Source organism: Anser cygnoides, chromosome 1, assembly GCF_040182565.1.
Source record: "Anser cygnoides isolate HZ-2024a breed goose chromosome 1, Taihu_goose_T2T_genome, whole genome shotgun sequence".
In the NCBI taxonomy this organism is placed as follows: Eukaryota; Metazoa; Chordata; class Aves; order Anseriformes; family Anatidae; genus Anser; species Anser cygnoides.
The window spans coordinates 84,214,720-84,239,823 of record NC_089873.1 but is presented as its reverse complement, the minus strand read 5'-3'; the positions used below and the strand labels follow the sequence as shown (position 1 = coordinate 84,239,823).

Here is a 25,104-nt window from a genome sequence, read left to right as displayed (position 1 = left end):
CATTACATGCCTGTATATACAGTGCAAGATAGATGACAGATTCTCAGCCTGCATTTTAGCAACAGATGAAAACTCATTTTATAAAAAAAATTATAGACTAGAACAGTAGAAGCCGTTGAGACTTTAATTGTGGAATAAAGCCTGTATTTCAAGTGAAGTACTGAGCTGCCCCGCTTGTACGTGGTGGTTCTGACTTTATGGGAAGGGTAAGGATATAAACGTTGAACAAGGAGTATGCTTTTGAATAATTACACTGAAAACACAATACAATTTCTGGAACTTCTGTAGTTTCAGTGTTAATACATTTTCTGATAAAAACACAGGTATGTTGCAGAAACCCTTCAAAGGGTTTGGAAATTAGCCTTCTCGCTTTGCTGGCCAAAAGCCTACCTTCAGACCTCATGAAAACTGTTCTCGTGAAGCACCGAGCACACCTTAGGCTAGGTAAATGGAAATGTGGTTGTCTAAGAGCTAGAGAAAATGGCCCTGGTAGAGTAGCTTTCCCTACAACAACCATCTGAAGCATATTTATTTTAAATAGTAGTCTAGGTGGTTTTAGATAAATGCCACAGCAGCGCTCCTTGTAAATGCACAAATCTAGGTAAGTACTGTATTGTGTGAGGGGGCAAGGTTTACTTTTTGTAGTTCTGCACATTGGTTCTGATGAACATTTCATGCAAAAGGAGTTTCTGTAGTAGAACATTTCAGAATTCATGAATAGTAATTGAGCCCTTTAGTTCTGCACTAAACTTAAATCCATTATTCTCCATTTAAAGCAGACACATCATGTTGCTCTACAGAACACTGCTCTGTCAATTCAGTGCTTTTTTCAGTGAGCTGGGCTAGAATATTAAGCACGCTCTGCTCTCAGTATTCTTGCTGTGCTTGGCACATTTGGATTCCATTTGAAATAGGCAAATAGCAATTCTGTTGTTCATAATGAATAGCCTATATGTATACATATGCACCTTGCCTTTGAAAAGGGGAGCATACATTATTTGCCACATCTTGAATCTTTGGCAACCAGGTGGATTCATTTCCTCCCCCCCTCCGTTCCTTTCTCTCCCTCTCCCTCCCTGTACATAACCACTGAAATGTGAAATGCAATAAAAGTCACTGACAGATTTCTGTCTTCTATACTAAACAAACCAGTCTACTTCAGTGTTCACAGTGTACATACTTCTTTGTCATAAAAAAATTAAAGAAATGCATGTAAAACTGAAGAATTAAATAAGAAAGATTCAAGTTTCTAAAGGTTGCCTTCAGTGCTGAACATTTTCCAAGCATTTTTAGAATGTAGCTAACTAGTGTGCACAGGTTTTAGTAGTGTGCTGATGCAGACAGATGTCTGTCTCTACTATGCTAGCAGAGATACAGTTCATACTCTTCCAATGTAATTTTTTTTGTTGCTAAAATTGTATGAATATATAGCTTAAATCCTACTAACATGTCCTTTTAAGTTTCTGCGCTGGAAGGATGTTCAGCATAAGCAGCAAATCGTGCAATTTTGCTTAAATGAATTATCTTGCCTGAGAGCAGCATGCTAAGCTGAATTTTACAAAAGCATGCCAAAATCTAAAATTTCCAGCCTGCCAATTTTTTCCCCTGTTAGCTAGAGTCCTGTTACATTTAGAACTCCATTTGTAAGGGTTGCCTGCATAGAAGCCAGAGAGGGAATTGAAGAGAGCATCTGAAAAAAATGATCTATATCTTCTGCTTAACACATCTCCTACATGGATATCTACAACTTAGAGAAATAATTGGAGGAAATCTTTCATTTCCATCCTTGGTGTTCAAGTAGCTTTAGAATCTTACAATTTTAAGGAGAAATTATTACAGTGCTTACATGGTAATCCATAAAAAGCACAATGTTTCTCTCTTCTGTACCGGCAAAGTTGAAATACAGCTGTATAGGATAGTCACCTGTTTCTCTCTGAGCCACTTCTTTGTGTATGGGGTTGTGATGTAAAGCCTACTCTTCATGTCTACACTGGGTATTTTTATCTGTGCTTCAAGTAGATGTTAGGGCAAAAATGATAGCAAAAAGTTGAAGCTACCAAGATTATGATGATGGTGGTTGTTGAAAATGGGTATTGCAAGTCTTTACCAGCAACTAGCAAAACATTAGAGAGATTGAAATGCCTGTGTGAAACAGACTTTAGTGAGACAGCATACCCAGCGAGGGCGTCTGCAGCACAACACGTTTTGGGTGCAGCTATCTCAGCATCCATTTATGCGTCTCTTACCTGATGGTACTGAGTAAGCTTTGTGTTTTATCCAGTGGGGTAACAATAATGCAAAGGGAATCCCCAGTTTCCAGACAGCTAGCAGGACAGAACAGCTTGAGAAGACCTACAAACATATTCCAGCCTTCCCAGCCCAGGGTTGTTAATGAAGTGCTTTAAGATTACCAATTAGAGCTGTCTTGTTTGAACTGGCTGAGGAATGGGGATGCTAGTTTAGAAAATTGTTTAAAATGCAAATCATTGTCTTGCTTCACAATCAATTTTTCAAGAAAATAAGAAGGTAACACTTCAGATTTTAAAGACTGTAATTTGAATTTAATATTAATGCTCAGATGCTTGAATTGCAAAGGTAATTGACCTGCAACCTCATGTAGTGTACCAAGTAGATGCTTACCCAGAAAAGCCCTTTTTTTTTTTTTTTGTCAGAAAATGGAGACATTCTCCTATGGGCTGGGTTTTGTTCCTTGCAGAGGTCAAACCAGTGTCTGTTTGAAAAATTCGTGATCCAGAAAGGGTAATTTTTAATGAATATTTATGAGAGATGTCCTTTCTTATCAGAGCCGTGCAAGTTTTCAGAAGCTTGCTACTAAGTCTGGCTTCCGATTTTTAGCAAAAAGCTTATGAGTTCGGTCTGAGAAAACAGGTTACATTTTGGTTTAGCTTTTTCGAGCTTTTTCTGTATTGTTTTGCATAGCAAGATACATCACTGATTGTATAATGGTTGATGGTTGGGTAGTGGTTGATGGTTGTGTCATGCACCATATGCAGGTTTGTCTTTTTTTCTATAAGCAACTAGTACTTTAAGAAGATCAACGTTTTAAATTAATTCTGTTATTTCACTTTTAATCACATAAAAATTCATCATGAAAGTAAACATGAGCTGGTGAATTCATGTAATTCATTTCTGTAATAAACTGTGTTTAGTTAGAATTGCCTGAGATCAAAAACTAGAAGGCTTTTCTGGACTGCTTTGCTTTTTTGAGCCTCAAATTGTAACTGTAAAGCCTCAGAATACTGCCAAACAGTAGGCAAAAAGAGTATTTCTCGTTTAGCTGCATTTCTTTTTAATGGTACTACAGCAGTGCCTAGAAACTGAAGCTGAGATTGGTACCTGGTCTTATGTCTGTATGGGCTCTTAAGTACTGGGTGTCTGAAGGGCTTGTTTTGTACACAGCGGAGAAAAAGAGGGGTCGGGAGCCAGAAGTGCTCTGAGGTGAAATGACTTGCCAAGGCCATGCAGCAGGGAAAGGCTGAAGCATTGTCATGACCAGCTTTCAGACCAAGTCTTGTATTCCCTGGGCAAAGTTGCCTTTAAATAAGTCAATTTTATTGCAAAATATTTCAAGAAAAATATTGCTCCTAAGCCTAGGTAGAATCATAAAGAATAATACAAGTATTGGATTCTTATTTCATCTCACAGCTTTACAATTTACAATTACTGTGTGGAATTTCACTTACTTTTTTTTTCCTCTCCCTTTTTTGTACTTTTTGTGTGCTGAAGAGACTACATTTTTGTGGCTTATTTCTCAAAATACATATATTTACCTTTTATGTATTTTACTGTGCATTTTACTATACAATAGAATATATATATTATTTTACATTGTATCTGCTTATCATGGATCTATTTTACAGAATCACAGAATTTCATTCATAGTGATTAAGGGAATTCTTTTTAATCCCCATGGGAGTGTTGTGTGTATCTCAAGAGGTAGTCTGCCATATATGTTATATGTGCTGTGTAAATACAAGGTGTCCTGAGCTCCAGTTTGTCTGCCTGACAGTGCACGCAGAGCAGCAACGCAGTCTCTTGCACCAGAGTCATAATTCCTTGGGTTTTAAAAACAAGAGTAGAGGAAGGCTTCCTCTGGAAAGCAGTGAGTTCCCAGGATGTGGGGAAACACTTTCCTCTTGTACCGCCAGATGTAGCCAGCATTGCTCAGCTAAAGCTGAAGCACTCATCTGCATGGCTGCTAGTGCAAAAGAGAGCTTGGGACAGCATCCCAAGTGCAGCCGTCAAAAAACAGTGACATGGCCGTGCTGTTCGCAAGACCCTGGCAAGTTTCTCTGTAGCATTTATGTTATTGTATTAAGCATTGTTAAGTATGCAGTTTGATCAGTGATAGATGCAGCTTAGATATAAGGCTGCCACCTCGCTGGATGTCTTCATGTCCTGTGACTGTCCCAGGACTGGAATGAAAGAGGGTGATGTTGCTTAAGCTATGTTCAACAAAGAAGGCCTCTGATAATGCCACTGTATTTCTTCTCTGCCTGCTTAAGAGTTTCCATCTGTTTCCATCCAGTTATGCTGGCTCCCCCTAGAATTTCTTTCAGACTTAGTCCCATGTGGTTGTAAATTATTCATGACAATTTAATATAGGTGTACAATTCTCAGCTGGTACATAAGCAGATGTAGTCCATTCTCTCAGTGGTATTTGTAAGGCTGTAGCTATTAAATGCTGAACTTTGCAGACAATATCGAAAACAGTGCTACCTTTGAATGGAAATGGTAAGGTCCTGGCGAAAAACAGTCACGTCACCTTAAGTTCTTGAGTGATGATGGTACTCCTGAAAGATTTTTAATGTCAGTTATGTGTATAAAATATACATTTACTTGAACAGTTATAGAAATTTATATTAAAAGGAGAACTGTAATCTCATGTTCATATCCAATTTTTTTGTTTGTTTTATGAGGAACAAGGAAACGAGTAACAATCACAGGTAACCTTTCATAAATATCTAAACAAGGTAACTTCAATAGTGCTTCAGATAGCTGAGACTCTGCAAGTTCCACTGAGTATCTTTGACGTTAAGTCCTAAAATAGTCTCTGAAACTTACTGTTATGTTTATACCTGATAAATAGAAGAGAGAGAATTTTGAAGAACTTAGGTTTCTGGAAAACGAGAAAGACAAGTACGTGACTACCTGCTTAGACTAGTTGTCCTTGCTTCAGAGGGAGATTTCTAATGGATTTGATAAAAACTGTGATAGAGTTTGTCTGGTGTAAATATAACCATTATGTTATAGAAGTCACTTTGAATTACAGCAACATGTTAAGGAACTAGATCTAGAAAAGGAAATCAGAGTTAAGGTTCTCTGTTGCTTACAGTTGAACCTGGCTGACACCATCTGTGCTGCTCCCCCCCCCCCCCCCCCCCCCAATTATTTATTTTTTCCTCTCCCATCAGCAAGTGTATCAGCAAGAGTAGTTCTGTTAGTTCTGTGACCATTTTAATGATGGTTTCTCTGTATCTTCGCTGCTTGTGAATAATTTAATTTTGAGAAGATCTAGTAGGAGTGGTGGTTAACCTCACCGCAACCTTCCAAAATGGATTGATTTGATGAGGAAAATCATGCAGTGTTTGTTTTTATTTTTTTTTCTCCAAGAGCTGTATAGTGATGCTTCTGTTCCTAAATGTTGGTGAACACTCTTAAGCTGCAAAATAAAGCATTTTTTTAGAAATAACAGTAAGTGTATAGTGAAACATGCAAGTGGCTGCCAGCCAACAGTACATTTTTCTACATCTTTTACATTTCTTTTTTACAGTCTCACATGTCCTTACGGTCTCTTTCTCCTCTGTTCCCTCTTGTACTGTTTGGGACTATGTATCCATTTTTTTGCATGGAAAATAAATAGTGATGTACCGAAAACTCATAAAGATGCTTGTTTTTTCTCATCAGTGACTGCACTGAAGTCTCATCTTTAATTGATGATGTAAATGATTAGTCCTATTTAGAAAATCATTCCTGCCAGAATATATATATGCCCCTTTTTGTTCACTAGGAAATCTTACTCCATCACTACTTGCTCCTCCTCCACTACCCTGCTGCACTGATTTCTTTACTCGCATTTTGGTTGCTCTGCTTACCCAGACTGGACTCTGTAGGTACCATTCAATAGGCTGACTTAAGTGAATCTTCTTCTCAGGTCAAATGCTTTTAAGAAGCTGGTAGTTTGCTGCTTTTTGAAAAAAGAAAAAAAAAAGAAGAAAAAAGGTAAAAAAAAAAAAACACCTTTGATGTTCTGGGTCTATCTGGTCAGCAGGCACAGATAAGCAAAGTAACAGAAACACCGTATTTTTTTCTTTTTCTCCTTTCTTCTTCTCTGACATGGGGATAAAGGTGAAGACCCTTTCTCTGACAGTTCACCACTGTACAGAGGAATTACTGTAGCAGAAATGCAGAAGAGCATCTGAACACCTTCAATAGTGACCCCAGTTTTTAAAATTACATGTAGGTTTTTGAGAGAGAGGAAACACAAACCACAACCAACAGGACTTTTTTTTCCTCTTTTGATAGGATTTGTAAGTCACTCAGAAGCAATTGGAGGGTTTAAATACTCACCTCCTCTCGTTTTGTGAGTCCAAAATACATCAGGACAGTCTCCTGCCAGGAGGAGTGATGGGATGCATCTGGAGAATGGGTGGGTTACTGGTATATGGGATTCTGCCTTTGTCACTGTATATAGCTGTATGCGATGTGTTGCCAAATGTCTCGGGGGGCAGAGCAGCCCCTTGAGAACACGGAGTCAAAAGTGAATTGATAAAAAGATTACAGTTGATCTTAACTGACCTTAATGGTAGTTTTTGACTCTAGCTTGTTTCCTGAACAGAAATGCTTGCAGTAATTTTAAAAACGTTCTTTAAAAATGTCAGCTCTTGAAATCCTGATAGGAAAAGCTTTTATGCTCATTTTGGCCTCATAATTGAATTGCTGTCTGGGTTTTCACTTACATGTATCAGCTGTCCAGATCTTCTCCTGGTACAAAGAAATAGTTAAGTATCTGCTTAGTGGCTGCACTGAAGTAAGGTTTAAGATATGATACGTTTGCTTTAAAATAAGAATGTACAAAAGAACTAATAATTAATCACCTTCTGGAAGTTTGTAGCTGTATTTAATAAAATCAAGGTCCGCGTATCACTGGACAAAATTGTCAAAGGAGGTGTAGCCTAAACTGAAGTGGCAACTGAAGTGCACTTGGTGTCTTGAGAGCTGATGCTGTTTTTTTTTGTTGTTGGTTTTTTTTTTTTTTGGTTTTGTTTTGTTTTTCATTTTTTTCCCTCCTCTGTGTATTCTTTTGGAAAGGATTTAATGACACTGAAATCTTTAAATACTGAGAATGAAAAGCATCTGTACACCCGCAATAATATGACTACAGCAGCTTTTTTTGTCTCAAAGGTGTCTCCTGGTTTCTGGAAAGGGAGACTCCTTTGTGTCCCCCCCCTGGGTAGGTAGCCTAGCTTCAGGGTGTCCAGCCTTACTGGACTCTGCAACCCTTCACCAGTTCACTGTTGGGAAGGTATTCTTCAACTCAGCTCTGAAATCCACCCTGTGTGGATTTTTCTCTCCATTTGATGTCACAGTTTGGTCTTGATGTACCTTCTCAGGGAGTTGATGAGCAAGGTGTGTATAAACCCCTACTGAGAGTTCCTCCAAAAAAAACATGTAGAAGTTGACTTGTCCACATGCAGTAGCTTCTTCCTTTTTCAAAGTATCATGGTAAAAAGCCTGATTATAGAAATTTGGTCTCCCTACCTCAAAGTGTTTAAGAGGGCATTTTTAGAAACCCCATCGTATCAGAAGAAAACTAGCTACTATTGAATATAGTGAAATGTAACCAGGTTGTGAATAACCTGTAATTCACATACTTTACAAAGGGTTTTAAAATAGCTTTCTGGGGTTGAAGTAATTTTTCCCCAGTTATTGTACTTACAAATAAAATACCTTCTTACTCTTTTTTTTTTTTTTTTTTTAATTTAAGAAACGGAGATTCTATGATCGCAGTAGGCTGCAAAAGGAGACTCCAATTTATGCAATAATTGAATAATCTCCTTAATATACTCTCTGTTGGGCACTCAGACACATTTGAAAGGCACTGCAAAATTTGATACTGCTCTGCAGCTCCGCTGACTCTTTTGTGGTTCCGAAGTAACAGGAATGAAGTATTAAAAAACATAGATGTAGGGCACAGAACAGAAATGTAAAAAGGGAACCCCCTACCTGCATATGGGACAGATTATCAGCTCATCTTCAATAAACACAAAAATTATTTCACAGCACCATTGAACTGAAGGTTTCTTTTTAACAAGCCATTAACACAAATCCGACCATTGGATTGTTCCAGGAGCCCTGCTCCTTTGATAAACTGGAGCTGACGTTGTCGTGGGGCAGAAATCTGTGTGTGGTGGAATGGAAAGCATAGTTAAAGGATCCTTCTTTTCTCAGTCACTGTGGGGATTCCATCACTCACCACTTTTGTTTTCAGCTTTCTGTTTTTTAATTTATTTTGTGCTTTGTGACCTTATGAACTCAAAGAAATAATGTTTGAACATTGAGAATGGGAGTTTTTGCACAGTTAATCAAGGCACCATCTGGGCTCATAGAAATATGTTGTCTGTGAGGGAAATTAATACTGATGATTTCAAAAATATAGATGGGGTAAATGAAGTTTGATTTAACTGTGAATATATGAATAAATAGCTCATTCAAATAGTGAAACTAAGAGAAAACCATAAGATACTCAAGCAAAATGAACTGTTCAGAGGAACTATCTGAAGATACGTGTTACTGGATAGCACTGGAAGTACCCTTGAGGTGTATTTCATATGTCACTGTTAGTTGTCTATTAATTGGTCACTGAACTGAGATATAAATATATCGCAGTGAAAAGTATATTCCTTCCCATTAAGCAGGTACTACTATTTAGAATGGCAGGTGTTAATACATGCTCTTTGCTTTTGGTAGAATGTTGTGTTCATGTTTTCAAGAATATTCTCTAAAAAGGCAGCCTAATCAATGCTCCTTTGTCTTAAAAACTTGATTTTCACTTATGTCAAGGAATCTCAAACTACAGTTCTTTTTCTTTCTGACTAAAGAGGAGCCCATGACTGGCAACCTTGAATTAATCCTCACTTCTATCTGAATATTTTTTTTTTCTTTAAAGAGAAAATCCAAAGCAAATTGTTGTGAAACTTGGTCCTTTTCATGCTGTAACCTAATTGTATTAGAGCCAAAATGAAATCCTCAACGAGACAAATTGGGACATATTGTTCAGAATCCCTGCAAGCTTGTTCCATTGACTTTAAAAATAATGCTTTCTGTTTAAAATAGAATAATTAATCATCTCTTTATCTCCAGAAGCAGAGTTATTCATAAGAATTTAGGGAACAAGTGGAGGAAGACTGTCTTCACATGAATTAGTCTGATTTTGTGGCAATTACATACTAATGATGTGTTCTTGCAAGCTATGGAATTCATTGCTTGCTGCTGTGAATAGCACCACTGGGTGGTTTGTGTTAGCAGCTACAATCTGTGGATACTGTAATTCAAGCACTCTTCCTACTGACACTACTCAGAGAAGTAAGCATTGGGGGTTGCATAGTTGGAGTTCGGCTTCGTAATATGCAGGGATTATAGAAAGAGGCTTAATTACTGTGAAGTAAGGAGATCTATTTGGGGTGAGTAGCACTGCATCTAGGAGTATTTGCATGACTGGGCTTTAAGTCAGCATAGAAATGACATCTTTAAATTGCATATTGGACTTCAGAAGGGAATTGATGAATTGTGATTAAAATGGGGTTTCTTTTAGCACTTACATTTAATTTTGTTCTGTGTACATTCAGCCCTGCTCTGTTTTCCGTCATAACACTATACAGCTTCCAATTATCTGATCTCTTTGTCTTTGACAAGCTGCTCTTTTTAACATACCAATCCAGTTTTGAAACCTATTAACATTCAGTGGATGCCTTTACCTCAGGCCACGTAAAGGGATCCACCAAAAGTCTGCAGCTCCGGGCTGTGAGGTTTCGTTTTGAAAGTTCACATCTGCAGCTCCTCTTTTGTGGAGCAACAGTGACAACCAGCGGCCAGTTACCTAATGCTGGCCAAGTTATTCGAAGTGGATGTCCGTCAGATTACCAGCTACCAATATCCATTCTCTAGAGGTAAAAGACAGAGCTAATTTATTTCCTTTTACTTTTCTTAACTCTGATGAAGAGTGTAAAAGAGAAGAGTGTTTCTCTACTTAAGAACAGTTGTTCCTCTATTAATACAGTACAGAGCTGCTGTAGTTAGATTAAAAAAAAAAAAAAAATGTAATTACTGACCCATGTTGTTACCTGTATTTCTGTAGTGCATATAAATAGGTATGGCCATTGAAGATTTCAGTGAATTGCTGGTGAGATAGCACATGGGGATCATTACCTGTGCAAAGATTGTGGTTTAGTTCTTCCTAAGAGAAAAGGTTTGAGGAAAAAATTCATCCTTTTCGATTGATGTGCCATTAATACACGTAATATATGGTACTTGAGTATATATAATTTGAGAATATCTTTTGTTGTATGCATTTTATTTTATGAGTTCTTCCTTTAAAATACAGATTTTATGTATGAAATAGTTTTACTTCTGGTGGTGATGCTGTAGAATGCAGGGTAAAAGTAATTGTATCCACTGCTTTTTAGTTTAATAAAGTTAATAGTTTTGTGTAGACTGAAATTTGAGCAAGCTGTACTAAACCAGCAGTTCTCATCGTATCATTGGGATTATTTTTGTGGAGAGGTGCCCTTAAACTTGTGGAAGGTGCCAGAATTTAGCCCAAATGAGTTTGTTTTATATTGTTTAGATTTGTTTCATGAATAACATTTAAAACCTAATGCAAGGTAAATAGTTTGCATCAGGCCTGAAATACCAGCCCTCTAAACCTCTTATGTTACATTTCTACTCTTTATCAAATATCCCCCTGTCCTCCCACCTACACTAAGTTTAAAAAGAAAAAAAAAAAGGGTGGGGGGGAGGGATTTCGGGGAGAACAGAATCTCCAAACCTTCATTTCCTCTTCTCTGGCACTGCTTTAAGAGTGCTTATGGCAAATTTGCTTCTGTAATCATAACTTGAACCCATCTGGGGATGAGATTGGCTGCTCGCTTAGTATTTCCACTTAACATATTCATGATTAGCATGCACAGAAGGAGTAGAATTAGGATGAATGTTTTTGGAACGGTACAGATAAATCCTCATAAATGTAGTACAACAGCTCTGGAAATGCACAGTGCTGAAATGTAATGAAGCTGAACTCTATAGAGAGTTTGGTATTCTCAGTACCATGCCTCTCCTAATGAACTCATTTAGATTAGAAAATGGATTTAATATTTTATTGGAATTAACCTGATCCAGTAAAGAGGATTACAATTTCTTTCCATAAATATGGTGATATTACAGGGTGAGGTAGCATGTTACATGAATATTAAGCATTTTGTGAGCATTGTCATGAAGCCAGAAAGAGTATAAGGTAATTAGGTTTTAATATAGTGATACTGTTCTTATAATAATTAAATTTGAAAAGTAATAAAAGTATATTTGAAAATGATTTAAATTCATTTTTTGTTGCATTTTTGCAACTTTAAAATATGCTTATAATGGGAAATTATGCCATGGTTACTCAAAACAATCAATTTCAACAGTTTGCTTTTAAACATGGCAAACTAACAGCACTTCAGGTCCTTAAGGTATGGAAGAATCTAGCTTTCTAGGGAAGAGGAAGGAAGGCAAGTTTTCTGTTTGCTCCACAATCATATCCGCAGGTGCAAGAAAGTGTGTGTAGAAATCAAGAAAAATCTTAACATGGATTCGTTATTTTTTTTGTTTTTCAAAATGATGCAAAGCTGCTTCCCAGTGTTAGTTCTTTCTCCTAGTCTGCCTTTTATACTCAAAAAAAATTATCCACAGTCTATCTACTAATACTTTTAAAAGGTTATTTATTGAAAATAAGACTATCTTTTTAGTTGTCTTTGCAGATTGCACAAAAAAAGTGCTGCAAAAACTTGTTAATGTTCTTCTGAGTATTACTTTAAGCATTTTATTTATTTGTTTATTTATTTATATTTAGGGCTTGAAACTGCCTTTCAGTATAAACTGTAGAAATTATTGCCTACATACCTGACCAAGTACTAATTTAACCTACTAAAAGGTGGCGTATGCTGTGCTGGAGAATAGCTCTAAGCCTGAGGCAAGTACAGAACAAATACAGGTACAGCTGAACAATTCAGAATAGATGTAACTGGATGTATGGACTAAATTCTTGAGAAAATTTCCTTCTGCTATCAAACCTTTTCACTTGAAATGTCTGAATACACCAAGTTAATATGTAAGGTCACTAAGAAGGATTTTTTCCTGTGTAGGAACCTTTCAGAAATTTAGTTCAACGTTGGAATAACATTTGCAGTCTGTTTAGGTAATGAGAAAGATCAACAACAGAAAATGTATCACAGTCAGTCCTCAGAGTGATGGGTTTTGTGTTTGGAAAAAAAATAATCTTAAATACTAAGTGCTGGGATGGGAATGTGGAAAAAGAACAATCTCAAAAAATAGGAGCTTTCTGGGGATACAAAGAAAGGAGTAGCTGGGATGGCTAAGCAAGAAAATAGACGGTGTCAAGACCATGGTAGTTTAAATACGGTTAACTAACAACTGTATAGCTGTATTTCATGTGAGAGGTCAATTTTCCAACTAGTCCCACAATGTACATTATGCAGAACAGAATCTGCTACAAAACTGGGTGTGTTTTGATAACTGCTGCCAGGCCAGGGCTTTATACAGTTTAGAAATTCCAATGTGAGTGACAGTCTAATAATTCTCAGTTTTGTTGCATTGTGATCTGGATTGAACAATGGAAGAAAAATTTCAGAAAAAGAGATGAAAAAGAATTAGCTGTGAAATCTCACTGGTTTGCATTGGTTTATTGAGTCTGAAAAGATGTTTCTGGAATACTCTTTTTTTCAAGGAAGCTGAGTAGTGGGAACTTCTTTATTGCCTGTTGGCCTGGGTCTTGCTATAGCTAAAATCACTGTAAAAGTTTATTTCTGTCATTACAGCATGGGAGATATATCTCAGTTTACTCGAGGAAATGGGTTCTTGGTTATGAGCCAAAAAATTATGTGTGATGGGAGGAAAATATATATCAATATTTTGATTAATCATTTTGAAATGAACCTAATGTTGGTACTCATCAGTGCTTTAATTACTCAATGTCCTTTCAATGTTCTTAGTATCATGTGGATCAATGAAATCTGGGAGCAGTGGGGAGACATGTTTCCCCTCAACTCTAGATCTCAGCAGACCTTAATTTGCAACAACAAAAAACCTTGCAACATCAAAACTTTGGCTGGTGCCTGACTGACTGGGCAGTGGCAAAATGTATTGGGTTTATGTGGCAAGCTTTTGTTAACAGGGGGCTGCAGGGGTGGCCTCTGTGAGCAGAGCCCAGCAGCTGCCCCATGTCAGGTCAGAGCCAGCTCCAGCTGGCTCCAAAAGGGACCCACTGCTGGCCAGAGCTGAGCCAGTGAACGACACTGGGTGGGCCTCTGGGAGAGCAGAGTTAAGGAAGGGAAACACTGCTGAGATGCAGCAGCTAGGAGAGAGGGGTGAGAACATGTGAGAGAAGCCCTGCAGCCCCCAAGGTCAGTGCAGCAGGAGGGCAGGAGGTGCTCCAGGCATGGAGCAGCAGTTCCCCTGTGGCCTGTGGAGAGGCCCCTGGTGGAGCAGGCTGTCCCCCTGCAGCCCATGGGTCCCACACGGAGCAGATCTCCATGCTGCAGCCCGTGGAGGAGCCCCCGGTGGAGCAGGTGGATGTGGCCTGGAGGAGGCTGCGGCCCATGGAGAGCCCCCGCAGGAGCAGGCCCCGGGCCGGAGCTGCAGCCTGTGGAGAGGAGCCCACGCAGGAGCAGGGGTCTGGGGGGAGCTGCCGCCTGTGGGGGACCCGTGCTGGAGCAGTTTGCTCCTGGGGGATGGACCCCGTGGTATGGAGCCATGTGGGAGCAGTGCTTGAAGAGCTGCTGCTTGCGGGCAGCCCCCGCAGGCTCAGTTCGGGAAGGATGGCATCCCGTGGGAGGGACCCCACGTGGAGCAGGGGCAGAGAGTGGCGGTGAGGGAGCAGTGGTGACAAAGCATCAGGGACTGATGCAGCCTCTATTCCCTGTTCCCCTGCACTGCTGGTGGGGGAGGACGTAGAAGAGGGTGGATTGGGGAAGGTGTTTTTAGTTTGTTTTTATTGTTAGTAATAGGTAATAAATTATAGTCGTCTCCCTGTGCTGAGTCTGTTTTGCCCATCACGATAATTGCTGAGTGATCTTCCTGTCCTTAATCTCAACACTTGAGCCCTTTGCATTTTATTTTCTCCCCCTTTTCCTTTTCGGAGGGGGGAGTGAGAGAGTGGTTGTAATGGAGCTCAGCTGCCCAGTTGGGTAAAACCATACGATTCTATCTCACAATTCCACTAGTTTTGAGTGAATGTTCTTTTGTATTCATGGACCGGTGAGTCAATGTTATGAATCTTAAAAAAAAAAAAAAAGGGTGGGGTGGGAGAAGAGGTCCCAAACAAGAATTGAAAAACAAAACATTAAAAATAGGATTTTTTTACATTTTTTTCCCCCTAAATGCTGAATTAGCATTGTAAGCACCACCGTCTTTGTTCCCTGGATCTGGAATTTCTTATGTGTATCACTGACACTGGCATTCCTGCCATATTTATGAAGACAAGTTACAGTATTGTTTATCTGCATAATACCAGTCTGCTTGATCAACGCTTAATTATAGTACCAATCTTCTATATTTTTCTGAGTGCTGCCAGCTTCAACACTTCTTCAGGGAATCTGTCTTTCTCTCCTGAGTCACCAGAATTACCTCTTCTGCTTCTCCAACCAGACACTGTGGGTAGTGAGAAGGAAAGGAGAATAGAAGAAGGGTGGTAAGTAACGAAGAGACCTGTTCGATATTTTCTTCCCCCCTCTTCTCTCTTCAGCTTTGTTTAAATAATTGCCTTTGCTTTGTGAGACAGTTATGACAGCAATTTTTTCCTGGAGAGGTGGGAAATCAGGGACAAGCCTGTCCAAGGAGATTTAGCTCAAGGCAGGACTGAAATTCCTTAGAAGGCTAAAATGCATATTATTTATGAGTGGCCTCTCCTTGCAAATAAATATCAAGAGGAAGTAGTTCTTTACATTGAATTTTGATCTTCCTATACTTCCAGTACAACCAGGCGTGAAGCTGCTTACTGGGCTTGAACAGTAAGCAAGTGGGTTACAATGATAAATGGTAGAACTAAAATTTTTAGTAACAATGTCTTAATAACACAACATTCAGTTGTAATTGTCCTTTCATTATAAATACATTTTCTTCCTTGGGCTTTTATCTCTGTTCTTACTCAATTTTTTTCATTTTCATAATTAATTAAAATGGCAGTGTTCTATAACCAGTGATTGAATTATTCGATATTACTTGCCTAAGGCAATGAAAATTAATCAAAATAAGGAGTGAAAGTTTTGCTATTTTTAATACAGCTGATACGATTCCTGGGGTTTTGATCAAATTAAATGAAAGATCAAATTAACCAGTGATTAAATTGAGTAAAAGGCACTTTGTATGCCTGAAATATATTTTAATTTAATTAATTTCAAGACACAAAATATTAACTGGTGTTTTAAAAATTCATTTGTATTTCACTGTTTAATTTGTAGAAACTATTTCTTTCTCAAGGTTAGAATCTCTTAGAAGAGGGAGAAACATGCTTTTAAATAATTTCCTGCTTAACCTTTTCATTTTTTTTCCATACTTTTTATGCTTGTAGAGAATTCTTTGCACTCATAAACTGTTATTCCAAGCTTCTGAATTCAGTCTCAAAAGATTTGGTGTGCCAAAAGCCAATTTAAGCAGAAATTTGGGACTGTTCAGAAGAGAACTTGCCACCCTGAACAGAATTTTTGATCATGAGAGACCTCAAGTTACGACCATTTAATCCATGCATTTGTAGAAGCGTTACCATTTGTTCATACACAGTTTCATTTACTTTTCATTCTAAGCTGGTGTCATGCCATGTTTATTCAATGGACTGGGCAACTTTTTGCTATAGACCGTTACTTACAAAGGAATTAAGAAGATACCTATTTTGGTGCAGAAATGATCCACACACCAAAAATCATTCACAATTTTAAGTTTGCATAGTAAGAAACAAAGCATGAAACTCCACTCTTGATTCCTACTGGCAGCTTGCACTGATGTGTGGAACGTGGATGACCTAGATAGGATGCAACTGCAAGAAGCTGAGGCAAGAGGTAATTTTCTTAAAAGTTGTTTTTGCTTAACATTTAGTGTTCCTCAGAATCAGAGAACAGAAAAAAAGTAACGTGAGGAATGGGATTTGTTTTTGTGAGTTAACAATGTGAGGTTATTATCTTACATTGAAATACTTCCCTTTGAGTCTTTACTATTAATAGAAGTGAAATAAAGTGACAAGTGGGTAAACATACCAGAGATTGATTAAAAATACTCAATGTTGTGTATCAAGGCTGAGTGTATTTATGTGTTTGAGGTACTTATGAATTTCAAGCAGAATGTATTGGTTGTAAGTGGAGTCTAATCTCATTATTCTTTAAGTCCTGGAAACAGCATTCTTAAAGGATTAGATCTATTTAGTGTGATCAGCATGGCCAGCGTATTGCAGCTATTTTTGATTAATAAGAAAAATACTGAAAAGGGAAGGATATTTTAGTGGAAGGAGAGAAAATTAAAAATGGATACTTAAGGAAGTATGCAAGTACTGTCATACTCTAAGAAGTGTTGTATAGCAATTTATGATATCATTTTGAAATGACTATTATCAAGAGGTAATACTGGCATAAGTTGGATCTTAGTTCATTTTGTGCTTTTGTACTTGAAAGTCATCATTAGTGAGTAGGAACAAAGATAAAATTTTAATGTTGGCAGGTTGAAAGTCCTGGTGATAACCTTAGGAGAAGCATGTAAGACAGGAATATGCACGAGCAGTTGGACAGGTAAGGGATTTATGGCTGATAGAGCCATGCAGTGGAGAAGCAGTGGAGCACCCTAGTGCTGCACAGGTTATAAATAACTGTTTGTGGTCTTCAGGGATAAGGTCAGTGTTACTGCACTGGCTTGTCTTACAGTTGTTGTGCAGGACTCAACATTTAGGACACAGACTTTCTCTGTGTCTCTGCTTAACATGGGTATTTTGTGTTAGGATGCACTGAGCCTGAATAAAGATGAGAAGCTGTTCACTGATGGCATCTAAGCCTGCAGGCACCTAACACTTTTCCAGTATCTTACTAAACAGAAAAACACGCTGTCTTAGAAACCCTTCATGCAAGATTCCTTGTAGAATCAAAATTGATTTCCTGTCAGATTTCTTATTAATATTTGATATTGAATGTTTAATTTGATGGGGAAAGGATTTTAAGGTTCCTCTTCTGGCCTTGTTATCAGCTTGGAGTTACAGTTGTGGCCTGCATTTCAATAACTTTCTATTCGCTGATCTGCAAAAATGAATATAATTCTGTTTACTTATTTTATATGATACTTACAAGACTAATGCATTTTAAGATCCTTAGGTAAATGCTGTTATGGAGCAAAGTGGGTTTTTTTTTTGTTTGTTTGTTTTTTTACTGTGTGGTTTAAAACTGCAAATAATATATTTAGAAAATTGTTTTTGCGAGTGTTATCAAAAATATTTTGAGAAATGCTTGAAACTGCAGACAGAGTTTGATGCAAAAGGTCAGATATATAACTGTATTTTTGTTGCATCCTTGACAGTTATTGTATTTTCTGTACCATTTTTAACCTTGGATATCAGTTATATGACATCTGTGAGTTCTTGAAACTCATTTAGTATTTCCTCAAATCTTGATGATTTACAGAAGTAGTTCTTCAATTAGTAACGTTTCTTCCATTGAACTTATTTTTACCTACTCCCCACTTTTAAGAACTTCAGTTATTTTTAAAAATGCGAACAGAAAACCCAACCCTTTTTAAAATTCCAGTACCAGTTATTCTCCCTGCTTTCTCTGATGGACATAATCAAAATTCTTTTGCTTCTTCTTTGGTGTTATGTTCTTTACATGACATCTAGAGGCCAAAATTGATGTGAGCTGTAATTAATCTTTCTGAGAGGCTTTGTAGACCCATTGGTAAACCAGAGATAGGAATCACACTGTCTGCATACGTAAAATTACCGAACATCCCCAAACAAATATGCATGCAGAAACTGTACTTGGTGTTATCGTCCAGCAGATGTAAAAGATCTGTTGAGGGGAAAAAAAAAAAGTGAAAAACAAAGACACATTCAGTACATTTGTTTTATATGCAATCCCCTGTGCAATTAATTATTATAAAAGTTGTACAGTAATCTAATTAGAGCATCTGACATTTGCCTGTGACAGCTAGAACCCTTCAGGTAATCAATGATGTTAATATAAAGTGCCTGATTAAATACACCTTCATTTCCATCTGTATTCTCAAGTTGATATGCAAATTCACCTTCTGTGTATCATTTTTAATGCCTATCTTCTGATTTTTGCTTTCGAGTATATCCATATGCATTCATCAAAAAAAACAAAAGGGCAGAATTTTGCTATATAAAACATTGTAACTTTGTACCCATTCTGTGAACTGCCTCAAAACATCTTGTGCAAAAAGCTCGAGTTTCATAAAGTCATTGTTATGCATTTCTAAATATGTTACTAAATATGGCAAGCAGAAAAACACTGCTCCACAACTTTTAGAGACTAAATTTACATAGCCTAAATATGGATCATGAACAATTATTTTTTTCCTGTGCTTCTGAAATCTGGTTTATCATTCTAGACAATATATTTTACCTTCTCTTTTTTTCCCCCTAAGACTGCATATCAGGTTTACTATTATCCATATCCCGTTAAAAGCACTCTCAGGATTCAGTCTATTGATTAGCAATTAACTAAACTTGTTTCAAGTCATAAGCACTTTAGATCTTGAACTGATGTTTATACTGAAACTTTCTAATTTATACTTATTCCTTTAGACTTGAATTCAGTTTGAATTACCAACAGTCAACTGCAGGTCCTTGAATGTGTGCATGAAGTCACTATTAGTAATAATCCTCTGTATAACATTTTGCCTAAAAATGTCATACTGCTTTAGAAGTCTTTAAATCAAATCACAGTGAAGTCCTCATTTAGTACTTCCACTCAAAACCCTGAACCCCTATTCAGTACAGCTGGGCTGGGATTGGTGGGACAGTCTGGTCCCTTTGCAGGTGAGTGTCTGCAAGGCTCTCTGAAGGTGAAAGAAGCTCCTGGCAGTGCAAGGAAATGGAGAAATGAGGAGCATGTTTGAAGCATGTTTACGTTTGTCTGCAGTCACTGACCCTAATTGGCTACAGTTTCCCATTTCTTCAACAAAAGACTATTTTGCCAAAATGTCAAATGCCATGGTGTTTTTTCATGTGAAGTAGAATCATTATCTTGATCATATTTCTAAAATAAGTTAAAATTATATGCAATTAGTACATTGACACTTTTTTTTTAGCTAAGACTGTGAATCAGTGTTATTTTTTGATGCCTAGACCTAAAACAGCACAACACTATTGCATGTTATAAAGTACCTGAGCAAATTAGGAGCCTAAATTTTGGTCTCTGTCACTCTCTCTGCGAAGTTACTCAGGTATCTTCGAAACGACTAATTTTCATGCTGTATGTTTCAAATACTACTGGTTTCCACTCCGCTCTGGAAAAAAAAAAAAAAAGTATGTATATTTCAGATAAGTTTGTCTGCTTTCCTGTCCAGTAAAGTAAGAACAAAACCTGAAGACGTAAAACCAAAGCAAAATGAAAACCCTCTTTCCAATTCTTACTGTGCCATTTAAACCACAGCTTTTCCTTCACTGTATTCAAATAGTTTAAGTAAACTGATGGAATAAGAAACGATAAAGGTGCCTTAAGATAAAATATGAAAGGGTGTTGAAGGCTTTCTTGGAAATGCCAGAATGTTTATTCATAGATTTCTCAGCAATAATATTTATAAGTTTGGGTATTATGCACATAAATATTTACAAAAATAGCTTTGTATGCCTGAAGTTTTAGCATGTGCTAGGATGCACGATCATTGGCATCTTTTAGATCCAAATACTGTTTTAAAAGAAAAAGTTCTAAAGTTAATTAGATTTCTTCTTCCCTTCACATTTCCTCAAAATAATCTTTCTTGTGGTAGGACTACACATCAGAGTTAACATTGCCTACTGATTTAAAGTCCTTTGAATGAAGTTTAGAGGTATTTTTATATTATAGTAACACATTTCAGGAGGATTATCCCATCCTTTTTATGTGTTGTACTCGAAGAACCAATTCATAGCATATATAGTCTAAGGAATGTGTTTGGTTTTACTCTATTAAAATTTTTTTGAAACATATATAATAATAATATACAAGAAGAATGTAATGTTACTGTATATTTTGATTTCATCTAGTATCTTAAATTATATTTTATTTCAACTTTTAAGAGCAGGTTCACCAGCACACTAAAGCAAGTAGAGCATGCCAGCCAGTTAAGCTGGATTTTATGGTTATTTTGGATCTCCACAGTACTGTGAAACAACCAAAGCATGTTGATGATGCATAAGATCCTTAATTTGAAATATCAGTGACATCAATCTGTTGTATATGGGCGAAAGGGAGAGCTCAGTCTCTGAGTCACATTTCTGCAATCTCTATGGGCATATATAGTCACATTTTTCTTGATAGTGCTGCTTCTTCCAGCAGAGTAAATGGTATAATAAGGAAGTCTTTAAGGAACTGTTGCCCAGTAGTAAGTGGAATGTGATTTATAAATTCCATGAGAAGGGAACTGAGCCCTCCCCATATTACATTTCTAATGCCTTTACCCATTCTCCCTCAGACTTAATATATTACAAGCAGCAGAAGTTTTGTGTGCAAATTTGGTTGACAATGATCTGTAATGTCACAGTGACCTATCAGTATGTAGTCTTACTGTGGTTAGGTAAAAATTAACAAATAATAACAAAGAATTAACACTCAGTTTTCTTGCACTGAGGGTTATATACAGGAATTCAGCAGCTTTTTAAGGTAAGTTCAAGAATTTATAATATTTTCTTTTTGAGGTCGTTAGAAAAAGACTGACATATGCTAAATGGACCAACTCTTTTCTTAAAGGAGTAAAATTTTAATTAACTTTAAGTCAGATTAATTAACTACCTTGCAATTTCTCAGAAAAATTAATCGTCCTCACAGGCTGCGTAGTAATTTTGGGGATAATGTTCTACATTCATCACTTAAAACAAAGAAGTCCTTGCAAAACAGAACTTGGTCAATACTATTAGTGGCACAATTTCTCATGCTTTGTATTTGGGTACCTGTTTGAGGAGTAATTCTGTGTGTGTCAGAAATGATGTGAAATGTATCCTAGGAAACCAGCACAATAGAACCTGCAGAAAAGTTGGCTCACTGGGCCACAGGAGGTCATCTTGTTTGGTTCTCAACACCTAGGTAGAATCAATTGTGGTTATAATCTTCCTGAGGAGTGGGCGCTTAACTTTCAGTGTAAGTTAAGTGATCTCACTGATGAGACGACATGGTCCCCAGCATGGTTACAGACCTTCATGTTCTTGTCATTGCCAACTGCAGCCTTCTGTGCTATGGATTAAGCTCTGGTAGTCCTGTTCCTTGTGAATGTGGGGGATGCGTTTCCTCTCTCCAACACTTTCCAACACTTGCATTTCTTTCTTGAGGTTGAGCCATCCCTTTCTTCCATTCTTTCCTAGACTGACTTGTCACGGCTGTCCTCTGCACTGTTTCAGTAGATGCATCTTCTTTCTTTGCATAATATTACTTCCTGGACCCATCCTAACCCATCAGAGGCCTGCTCAGTATTGAATGCAAGGGAGAGGCTTCTTCACATGGCTCGTGGGTTCTTCTCCTGTTAATAATGTCTGCCTTGATCGCAGTATTCCTGAGGCATCATAAGAATGTAGTTAAGCTTTCTGGTCTTAACTCCCTGACCTATATTTTTTTCCTCCCTTTCTCTCTCTTCCTTTCTTCCTTTCCTACCTGAAAGAATTTAAGCTTTATATTTTTTCATTTTTTTTCTTCTAGAACCTCATCTGTCTTCAACATATCAAATGTTCTGAATAGCAGCTTACCACAAAATAATAATCTGATCCTGATATAGTAATGTACCAATCCAAATATACCAGCAGTCAGTTACGTGCTGTAGCTAAGTTGCTGTCTCCTCTCCCTTCACCATATTTACTTACCCATGCTACTGAATCCAGCATTGGCATTGTGTCTGTGAGCATGTGGCCCTGGCTGCTGGATCTGTGGATACATCCTTATGTCCACTGCGTGGACTATAATCTTTCTGTAGAATAAAAACCTCATATGCTATCTGTGAGGTATCTTCAACAGTATTGAAATGATTGTAGGGTGATTTGAGGCTTACATACATGCAGTTGTACCGAGTCCTTTTAGTAGCACCTCTTTGCCTTCATGTCCTATCACAAGCTGGCACCCACAGTCATAGCAAATGCAAACTCATTACTAGAGTACCGATATTTTATAGTGTTTTGAAGCAGCAGAGTACAAGCAGTTTGAGTCCAAGTAACGACCTACCAGTAAGATCTTTGCTATTTATGCTTTAAATGTATTTTTAGTGAATAGACCTTTAAGAAATCAATGAACAGCTTTGAAATGGTCATTTTTCAAATGGCTAATCTCTTCTTCAGCTTTTCCATTGTATCAGATATCAGGATCATTTAAGGCTGAAGCACAAACTACTTCTGCCTCTTAGAAAATGTTTATTTATTTATTTATTTATTTTATTTTATCTCAAGCCTCAGCTTCAGCTGCTGGATTTGGGCACCCCTCAGAATTTAAATAGCAAATACCTTATAAAGGAATTTTAATTCCTTATGAAGATACAAAAAATGAAATTAGATTTAAAGATGACAATTATAAGCAGCTATATCCTGTAGCTTTCATGCATGCAAAACTCCCATCAATTTCAATATATGTGTATATTCTCAATCTGTATCAATAAAATTATTATCATTGGTGATAGGTTTTATAAAGTGTTAATTGTAGATATGCTGTCTTCAGAACAACAACAACAAAAGTAATATGCCAAAGAGCAGTGCACCAGCTTTTATTAAAAAGAAGCACCTGCAGTTCTCATTGGTTTCTATTCCTACCATTGTTGCTCTGCAGCTGAAACCTTGAAGATAAAACTATGCTTGAAATAATTGCAGGTTTACTTTTGCATAAGAGAAGAAAAAGCAGTGATATTTGTTATCTACAGTAAAAGGAATCTCAGCAGTCAGGCTTTTTTACTTTATTTTTAAATATTAAATACTTTCCAGAGTCGGAGCAGGTGTTAAATATTTAAAGTAAGCCCCTGGAAATGGAGTCACCTCTGGCTTTTAACTGCATATGCTAGGCTCTTGTTAAATCTTTTGATGTGAGTCTTGAAATCTGCAGTGCTCTCACACGCTGAAGGTAGTACAGAAGTGTATAGTATAGCTAATACTCTTACGCTATAATGAGCTGTGGGTGAGGAACTTTGTGTTCCTTTGGTGCATTGGTGGAGTCCTTGAACAGAGTTCAGCTCCCTTAGAGTACAAATGAAGGGATTCACTTGTTGTTGGCCATTGTAGGTTCAAGATCTACAACAGTGTTCGTGAGGTGGTGCTGAAATAATTTTATAATTTCACATATGTATTATACATGTGATGTAACATAAATTACAGTTATAGATACACCAATATCTTTGTTTTCAGAAAACAAGAGGTCCTGATCTTATGATTTAAAATAAATAAGTATATATACGTGGCCAAATTCTATGCAAAGTAAAAGATATTTAATTTTAAATAATCCTTAGAAAAGACAGCTTGAAAAATGGCAATATAAATAGCTAAAGTATATTTATATCTTCAGTTCACATATTTCAGCTGTCTTTCTCATTAATCAGAGTCAAATGTTTCAAAAATTAATCAATTTATGAAGTCACTCCAGGAGTGAGTATACACTTACACATTTCCTTCTTTTTATGATTTTTAAGCAGGGATTTATTTAAAGGTATCACTGACAAGAATAATGACGCAAAGGGAGTATTTTTAGAAGGGTACTTGATTGGACTTTTTGAAAAGTTCCACTATTAATTACTATGATTTCACTGATACCTGCAAGGTTTTCTACTATACTTTAATCTAATTTTCAGGAAGCATTATAAAAGCTGAGAGACCATTCATTACATTTGAAGCTTATGTATTTCAAACAAAATGTTTTCCTTTGGAACTGTTACTAAACTGAATTTCTGGATAGAAAATTGAGTTTACCTTTAATGTATGTGGTTACTATGCATTAGTCAGCCGTGTTTTGATGACTTATTGCCGCATAAGCTGATTGCTGAAGTGCAGCTTACACTTTACCATGCATGTATTTGTGTAACAAAAAAAAAATATTTTTTTTATTGTCCATGAAAAAAGAGGTGAACTGGAAAACCAAAGCATACGCCATAGTGGCTTTGCTAAATGAAATTGTATAGCATATTATGATGCCATATCATAGTATCTAGTCTGATAGCAAACTTTATTATATCAGGAAGTGAATTATAGGTAGAGTCATATTACTAATAACAATTGTAATGGAAAGTTTTCGGAACTTAGATTTAGCTGCAGCGAATGCTAAATAAGGTACAAGGGAATTTGTGGTCCTGCCCCAGGCCCACACCCTCTGCTCAACCTCGGTCAAAGCAGTCAGAGTGGCAAGGACTCCCAGACAGGCAGTTTGCTCTCCGTTTGTCTTCAGAGAACAGAAAGCCCTGTGTTACAGATGTCTGTCCATTCGAGGCGTTCTTCTGCCATAGCTGTGGCAGCATCTTGTCTGCAACTTCTCCCCTGCAGTCCATGGTAGCAATAATGCCCAAATGTGATGTTGCGAGGGGAGCTAGACAGCCTCTGTGTCCTTTGTAATGTCGCAGCTACTGAGTTAGTTACTGAGGAAAGTGTGTGCTTGGACTGAGGCCTTA

The 25,104-nt window shown here is 37.3% G+C and overlaps 2 long non-coding RNA genes across 6 annotated transcripts in view; one reads left to right on the top strand and one right to left on the bottom strand.

The window, feature by feature from the left end:
* The window catches only part of LOC106040267 (uncharacterized), a 173,642-nt gene that overhangs the window by 3,998 nt on the left and 144,540 nt on the right, over window positions 1-25,104 (top strand). For 2 of the 4 annotated variants that reach the window (XR_010833156.1, XR_007169767.2), the window contains exons 1-2: window positions 14,849-14,986; window positions 16,284-16,349. The exons of 1 other annotated variant lie outside the window; for it this stretch is intronic. This is a non-coding gene — a long non-coding RNA (uncharacterized lncRNA). Of the gene's footprint in view, window positions 1-14,848; window positions 14,987-16,283; window positions 16,350-17,001; window positions 17,070-25,104 lie in introns of those variants that run through there. One more of the 4 variants, XR_007169766.2, reaches the window with a different exon arrangement.
* LOC106040261 (uncharacterized) lies at window positions 14,809-21,569 on the bottom strand. 2 transcript variants are annotated; one of them, XR_001209787.3, is made up of 4 exons: window positions 21,437-21,569; window positions 19,673-19,794; window positions 18,264-18,332; window positions 14,809-14,946 (listed from the first exon to the last, which is right to left on the bottom strand). It is a non-coding gene; the product is annotated as an uncharacterized lncRNA (long non-coding RNA). The 2 variants fall into 2 exon arrangements; XR_010833155.1 differs by lacking the exon at window positions 21,437-21,569 and adding an exon at window positions 21,279-21,427.